Below are 8,589 nucleotides of genomic sequence, written 5' to 3' on the forward strand. Positions count from 1 at the left end.
TTAGATAAAGCACCCCTGCCACCATTTTTCAACACAGGAATGCTGATACACAAGACACGGGAGGCTGCTAGAGTGCAGTAATTGCCACACTCCAGCAGACTTGATTAATGCACACTCCAGCAGACTTCATTAATGCCCTGGAATTACAGTACATCAGAGCAGCCTCCCTGCTTGTGTATAGGCACCCCAAGTGATTAGTTCCTTAAGGTCACAAATGTGGTCAAGTCAAATGCTTTCATTTTGACTATTTTTACTCTGAAGCCACATTGATGTTATCTGACTAGAATATCCTATGAATATCCTTGGGACACATCAACACTGTCTTGGAAATGTTGTAAACAATACAGAAGATACTTTTGTTGACCATGTCTGCTTCAGGAAAAGTCAATGATTAAACTGACCTTGCCTAATGTCTATAGCCAGGAGTGTCAAACTTGCTTGGCTTTACATGTTCACTCAGTCATTACTTGTCCCATCCCCACCAACACATATCTCTGACAGGGCTCTGTACCTGGGCCCACTCTTGGCCTGTCCCCAAATTTGTAGCCCATTCAGGTGCCCTGTGGGGTGGGTAAAACTGCTCTGCAAGCTGGATCTTTGACACCCCTTTCTTCAAATAATATCTCATATTCAGATGCTTATTAGAATTTCATGTTTTAACAAGCCATTCCAACAATCAGTACAAGGCCTTGTCACCATGTAGTACCCATTAATTATTTAATAGTTACCTGTGGATAGTTGTCCAACTCCATACAGGTTAGCCTCTGCAAGGTTGGAGGCTTGCAAAGAAAGACATTTATTAATAACAAGCAAAAATCACTGTGGGTGAGGGCATCGAACAGTTTGGGTCCCCTGTGATTCTCTAAGCTGAGAAAGTGCACAAAATTGTATTGCTTTAAATAAATATTTACATTTGCATCATTTTAAGCAGCAGGTCATGCCTGCACATTAATATTTGAAACAAAGAAAAGTTAAAACAACTTTTACCCTCAATTGCTCAGTTGACTATATGTCCTCCAGTTCTTCTTTCCCAGGAGTTAAAAATCTGCACAGGATTTAAGGTATTCTGTTCAGCAGCACCTTATAACACTAGCTAGACAGGGTTGGAGACAAAATAATCCTATTCCAAGGTTATAAATTACAAGAAAAATATACAGCTCAAGTTCTGGTTAAACCTAGCATGATAAAGGCGCTTGGAATTTAATTACCTGTAAACCTCATTTATTGTTTCAATTTAAACTACATAATTTAAAGCATAAAGCAAAATGTTTGCTAATGTTTTCCCCACTTTTTTTCAGATGTGATTTTAAATGTCAGATGTCTGACTCTTCCAGACATAAAAAAAATAGAGCATTGTTGATTCTTTGACTCTACTTTGCAGCCAGCATCCATTATCAAGCTTCTCAATAGCAGCTCAAATTGCATTATCCAAAACCCCCAAATGTATTTAAACAACAGTATGTACCAATGAATGGGACATAAGTATTGGGCGGGGGGGGGGAACCCTTCTGTTACTTGCAGAAAGACACCATTCCTTATCAGTTTATTTTTCTTTCATATGAATTAAGATGATGAATCTTTTCTCACACTTTTTGCAACCTTTTCTGAATGTATTTAATTAGGAGAAATTGTTCACCACAGAATTATGTGATGATGAGGTACATCCTTAGCTGATGTAGCTCATCATCATGTAAAAACAACTGTTTTTTTCATAGAGGGTTCCGAAAGGTATAGTGAAAGCTTTGCTATCAGTTGTGCTCAGTGCTTCAGTGGGATTATGCTACCTTATATTACTTACAAATCTTGCACAGTGCAGGGAGAAACAAAATACCAGGCACTACTAAAGGGAGTGACAGCAGTGTTAGAAGCTAGCACTACACATTTAAGATACTAAGAAGGAAGGAGTGAATAAAGACTGTGGGAACCATCACCAGGTCATCAAAAGAAGTGGAAGAACAGTCATTACTAGGTCATCAAAGGCTGTGGAAAAACAGATTTTATAAGTATGTTTACTATGAGAGAGGCTGTAAGTCTGAGAGGAGATAAAGAAAAGTGTAGGTATTTACATCAAAATCAAAAGCAAAACTAAAAGTCCCCATCTACAACAGAACTCACATGAGATCAGGGATGGGGAGAAGAGCTCTCCACTCCATTTCCTGAGAACTTCCTCCACTGCCTACATTCCCCTTTCCCAACATCCCATTCAAATGTACATCTCCTAGGATTTAGTGAGTCTCCAAGGGGTGGAAATCTGTGATTTAGTATTGACGGCTTCCTGACATGCAATCGCAATTTGTAAGTGTCCAGTCAGGTAGAGTGAATTTAATGCTTTCCTTCAGATATCCCTCTTTTATATATATATATTAAGAAGCATTTGCTGCAAAATATGTGAACTACTGAGCTTGGATTCGCAGCCTGCAGCACAGCAAACTGGCTTTTTCTGAAGCTCATAATGTGATAATTAAATTGCTAACAGGCACCTTAGTGATGGCATTTGCTGAAGATGTGAAAGCCTTTTCACAATTGTACCTTTCTGTAGGGGACTCATCAGTAGAAGCAGAGTGATCGGAATAGATTTTTTAAAATATATTTTCTTCAATGAGTACATTAAATTTTTATGTGGAGTGAAATGGGACAGGACTTGTTTCCCTTCCACTGCACAATGATTTATTACCCAAAAAAGACCGCAGAACTAATTAGCAGAGTAATTAATTAATATAAATTTGCATATTTGCATTTGCAATTAGTGCAGCCGACTGATTAGTCTGAAAATGGGAAGTTTGACTCATTAGATGTTAGTGTCTGCTGGACCGGAAAGTGGCTGCCAGATGAGGCGAAAAAGGATAGAATAAGCTTGAGCGTGTGTGTGTGTGCGTGTGTGTGTGCACGCGTGTGTGTGTGTGCGTGTGTCTGTGTATGTGTGAGAGGGGTGTGTGTGTGCATGCATGCGCACTCGTGTCTTTTGTTAGAAGAATGGATGATGTGCAAATATGTTGTCTTAGACATCAGAGATTGCTAATTTTTTTTTCCTTTTTAATTACCTTTTCATCCATTTGTCCTATAAATATGTCCCTTAGCTCTTCTCCTGTAATGAGACATTGCATTTCTGAAATCCAGTAATGCTACTTAAACAGTAATATTTTTGAAGCAGGAGGGCAGCAACAGAATCTGTGATTTTGACATCGAGAGGGAACTGAAGGGATTTTCTAGACTTATTGGTGTAGTGAATCAGAACATTGCCCCTTACCCTGTTGAAAATGTCTACCTATTTGCTAATGCTAGATGGTCAAGATCAATAGTTTTCATGAAAGAATCTGTTAGGTACCTTGTCTTTTTGTGCTATAAACATTATTTGCATCAGTTTACCCTAAGAAGGGGGCATCTCTTCTTTGTATTCTTTTCTGCTTTTCAGAACTTACCAAGCAGTATGTATATGTACATGACAAGAGGAGTTGCAATTCTTCCAGTACCTTAAATGGGGTTTTGAGAGCATACTGGGAAGATATATCCGTCTGCTCATCTAGTATCTCTCAGCTGCCATGATATCTAGATGCTAAGTATTTTGTATAAATTCCTTCCTTACTCATGCATTTGTGATTAAATACAGTGACTATATGACACTAAAATGAAAGTAAAATCCATGTCCTCCTCTTCTCAGTACAGTGCTTTAATCACCTCTGGGACCAAGGGCATCTTCTTCCCTTTTTAAAGAAAGTAGTCAGCAAAGAGAGAGAGGGTTGGACAGCAAGCAAGGAAAAGGAAACTAGAAAGGATGCATGAGCCCTGGGAGGGAGGGAGGGAACCGTGAGTTCTAGTCCCCTTTTAAGCTCCCCATGCTAGCTCCCCATTTTAGTGTATGATTATGCAATGCAACATGCCATGTAGGGAGGAGGAACCAGAATCCAGGACTCCCCCTTCCCACTTGCAATCCGTGAACACTAGGCTATAGAGTGTAGCTCCTGTTTGCTTGCTCCCTAGCTGTTATGCATTTTTCATGGCATAGTCATTGGATAAAATGGGTAACTAGTAAGGGAGCAGCTACCAGAAATTCAGAAGGGTTCACAAGTTCCCAGATACATGAGCTAGATACAAAAGAGCATCACCACCTTACTGCATGCTTCTATTTTAGTGTCAGTCACTGTATAGTCATCTTATTGGCAGGTCCTTAGGTACCTCCCAAGTGTGTAATAAGACTAAATATTGGGGATGCACTAGGCTTCCTATTGACATAATAGGAAATACAGCCACTTTTTAGGTGTAATAGGAAGTGCCTGAGTTAAGTGGGAAACTGAATTGGAGGCACTTTAGATTTTCACAGGATTGGATCATCACTTATGGGATATTATTTGAATAGGTAGATAGCTGGCCCAATAGTGAAAAAGCTTTATTCAAGAAAAATTATTTAAGGTAAAAAAATATGTAATGAATGATATTTGCAACAAACTATTTAACCGTGGGTTTTCTACACAAGGACAGGAGCCTAGTGGATGGAAGGATTAAATTTTACATGAATTTCAAGGCAATTAAGTCTTTTGATAAGACCATCTTTTGCAAATATGCCATAGAATCATAGAAAATTAGGGTTGGAAGGGACCTCAGGAGGTCATCTAGTCCAACCCCCTGCTCAAAGCAGGACCAACCCCAACTAGATCATCCCAGCCAAAGCTTGGTCTAGCTGGGTCTTAAAAACCTCCAAGGATGGAGATTCCACCACATCTGTGGGTAACCTGTTCCTGTGTTTCACTACCTTCCTAGTGAGAAAATTCTTCCTAATATTTAACCTAAACTTCCCTTGCTGCAACTTGAGACCATTGTTCCTCCTTCCGTCATCTACCACCACTGAGAACAGTTTAGCTCCATCCTCTTTCAATGTCAATTTGGAGATTTTGTTTTTACTAAATTCATCTGCAAATTGTTTCACGCACTGATCTTGTCAGTTAAAACTGTCACAAGTGCCAACCTGACTCGGGTATCCAAATTGTAGGTCCAGCTTTGAGATATGACCTAGAACCAGATTTTTTTCACAACTATTTTACTACACAAGGACAGGAGCCTAGTGGAATTTTCAAAAGTTCCCAAGCACTTAGACTATGCATTAATGATTTGCAAGCAGCAGCTGGAGCAGCATTGTTACAGGAAGATGTGCCAGTCATATAGGAATCAGAAACATAGGTGCCAACATAGCAAAATTATGTTCAAATAGAAAAAGAATTACTTGCCATATATGCTGGATGTGTGTGGCTACCGTCACAGTTGAAACAGATCTCAGCTCCCCGCAGAACTTTCTTAACAGATGTCTAGCATTTGGACTACCGAGACTTTAGAGCACCATCTAAAACTTACATAGTTAGAACTCAAAAATCAGAAAGAGAAATTCCTATGGCAGATTTTCCCACATGAAATTTTGTAGAAGGAAAAGATGCAAAAGAGGAGGAAGTCTTTGAAGAATAGATACATGTGATCACTGTTTACAGATAAACCTGATGAAGACTGTCTTTTATTTGAAAGCTTGTCTAACTTTATCCTAACTACATAGTTGTTCTGATAAAAGATTTCATGCTAAGAAATCCTTGCCTCTTGCATAATAACATCACTCTTACAAATAAAGAGAAATAAAGCAGAATTAGCTAAACAGGGACCTCTAATGTCATGAATCTTTTAGAAGAAACAATGACTTCATGATGGCTGAACCCCCTCCCCCAAACAAATTCACTCAGCTAGTAGAGACATTTGGGATTAAAAAAACAGAGTTGACTGTGAACACAAGTCTATTTACTGAAAAGGAAGAACACAGTGATTCCAAAGAAAATTTGTCCAGAGATTTTGAAAAAAAAAGATTCATGAAGGAGACTGGTATAGTACTATGCAAAAATCAGGCCAAAGACACTTTATTGGCCCAAAGTGAATAAACAAACAAACAAAAAAAGGTCAGAAATCATTGGATTTGTTCTAAGTACTAGAAACATTACTGAAAGGAAACTATGTTAATTTGTACTGGATCTAGCAGAGCACAGTGGTAATTGGTGATTGGGTTTTTCAAACACAAAGGAAAGAACTTCCTGCTGACAATTGGTTATTACAGTCATTTTTTAAAAGTAACTCAACTAAGCAACATTTAGCCAGAACTGTTATGTACAAAGGCAATAGTCACTAGATTTGGTATTTGCAAAGAACTAACCCAAGTTATTGGAACACAATTCACATCTGAGGAATTTCAAAGATTTACATTTCATATACATGGCCTGTGTTACCCATAAGCCAATGGACTACCTGACACACCATGTACAGATGCTTATCTTGGATTACAAAACTGCCAAGCTTACCTATGGAGTCAGAGGCTTTACTCTCAATGAGGTTACATGCACAGAGTTACAAGTCATGACAAAATAAAATAGAAAGGAATGGATGGAAAAAGAAAAGAGAAGTTTTACTGCAATGAAACCCCAGAACGGAGAAACTTGCACAAGAAGCCTCATTGTAACAGTGCAAAGTCTGAGGGGTTGGTGGCACCTCAGTACCGTGATTGTACCAGACAAAGAATACAGCTCACATTTACAAGTAATATAACCAGAGAGTATTTAGGTGAAATAAGTGACAGTAATACAGACGGCAATTTAGGTGAAATCTCTTTTACCTGAAGAGTGCTCCTGTTCACGTAGTCATCCCTGCTGATGACAATATCACCTAGGATGCTGAATCAGGATGTGTGGAGAAGCGTAACTATGATCTCAACAAGAACTGCTCCCTGAGCAGAGAGAAGAAACAACACAAGTACAACCAGCCCAATCATGAGTACCAGATCATGTAAAAGGAACAACATTCACTCCAGATTTGGGAGGATATTTGAACCCAAAGAGAGAAAAGACTGTAACATTTTAATGCTGCTATTAGGCAGGAACACTGACACTGGTATCTCCAAACTTCCTTTTTTACAAGGAAGAGGTGTTGTATTACTGCCCAGTTAGATTTAGATAACTTTAAGAGGAACAGAGAAAGTAACTTGAAGATAACTCTGTTATCTCTCTTTGCGTACTGATCTGCTGAAAACGGTATGTACTTTGAAAACCTCCTTAATAAAAACCTTATTAGTTTAACATATCCTGTGTGGCTCTTCAATGCTATAAACATCTAAAGCAAGACAATAAAATATTTATTTCGTATAAAATAAAACTGAGCAAATCTTTTCCATGGTACCTCGCCAGCTCTAGACAGAGAACTCTAAGATCAGAGATAGGGCTCTGCCAGTACTGTTAGTTCCTAGCTTCTGGGTATACGCAGGCATACACACAGACTCATCAAAATGTCAAATTAATAACACTACCAACTATAGTCACTCACTCACTGCAACAGATGTCTTCCACACCCCAGGAAGAAGAAGAATTCCACTGCAGGGCCTTGTGTGGGGTCAAGGAAATGCTAATTAAAAAGGCAGATCAAGAAGGGTACCTCCTGACCAAAAGAAACACTATACAAAAGCTCCCTGCCAGCACCAGCATAAATCAGGGGACTTCCAAGTCAGGGAAATTGCTACAAAGTTTTTTTGTAACAATAGCACCAAACACAGCAGTTGTTCAGGAAAGAGAGAAAGAAGACATTCAAACTCAATTGGCTAAAGAACTTTTTGACATTGGGCTGCTAGTTTTTATCCAAGCCAGACTGGCAGTGGCCAGATGTTGTTCCAGAACCATTTAATGGCTGTTTGGTATCTTATGAGCTAGATTCCTAGCTAACAGAGGTGCTGTCCAAATCAAAACTTCTCTTCTGAGACAGCCAGCAAAGATACCACTTAGCATCAGTTGTAGTGAGAATTTTTAGATAGTATAGAATGCTATTTCCTCACATCTTCTCCTCCTTGAAGTTAAGAATTCATTGAATCCCATTGGTAAAATAAATGAGTGCATCTTAAGTTATTGTACTGTACATACTTTCAATATTTGTATAGTAGATACTAGTTGTAAATATTCACAGTGAATGATTATTGTACAGTGAAATATGAGGTATATTATACTATTTTAAAATAGCACAATGTTGAGCTCAATCCAGCATCCCTACCTAGCATTTTGTGTTTGAGGAGCAAACTGGCCTCACTAAAATGTGTAAAAATTTTGCTTTGCTCAATCTTCTGTAATAATGCACCAGCCACCCATTTTATGGTAGTAGCAATGCAACAGTATTACTGTTATAGATGTATTTCATAAATCAACTCTGTAGCCTAGCCAGAGATATAGAGCTGGGCTGTAAATGTGGTTTGATCTAAAACGTGACAGACAAGGGGCATGTCTACATGTGCCTATTCATGCACAGCAATAAACTCTGGAGCTTATCACTCCAGAGTTCATTTTTGCTGGGCACGCATCTGCACACATGCCAGGGAACACAGCATGTGAAGCTGGGTTGGAACAACAGCCTTCCCACCCAAAGCTGCTCCCCGCAGCTCAGTGTACTGTAGAGGGCCTGGCTGGGACATGAGGATGCATCATTGTGGGGCTAGCCAGCATTCAACTTCTGCACTGAAGCACACTCATGCTCCAACCAGCTGTGTTCACTGCTGCAGAGTTGTTCACTCTTGTATTTACAAGTACTATCCTG

The 8,589-nt window shown here is 39.1% G+C and overlaps 1 protein-coding gene across 8 annotated transcripts in view; it reads right to left on the bottom strand.

Annotated features, from left to right (window-relative positions):
• NEUROD6 (neuronal differentiation 6) overlaps positions 1-6,932 on the bottom strand; it is a 32,045-nt gene extending 25,113 nt beyond the window's left edge. Inside the window, exons 1-3 of one of the 8 annotated variants that reach the window (XM_025200569.1) lie at positions 3,042-3,075; positions 988-1,093; positions 729-867 (exon numbers count right to left, since the gene is read on the bottom strand). The gene's annotated coding sequence lies outside the window, so the exon portion shown is untranslated. Of the gene's footprint in view, positions 1-728; positions 868-987; positions 1,094-1,931; positions 1,955-3,041; positions 3,087-6,634 lie in introns of those variants that run through there. The other 7 variants (XM_025200574.1, XM_025200571.1, XM_025200570.1 and 4 more) reach the window with 7 other exon arrangements.
• Between the last annotated feature and the right edge of the window lie 1,657 nt (positions 6,933-8,589).

Source organism: Alligator sinensis, unplaced genomic scaffold (assembly GCF_000455745.1).
Source record: "Alligator sinensis unplaced genomic scaffold, ASM45574v1 scaffold86_1, whole genome shotgun sequence".
NCBI classification, from domain to species: domain Eukaryota; kingdom Metazoa; phylum Chordata; order Crocodylia; family Alligatoridae; genus Alligator; species Alligator sinensis.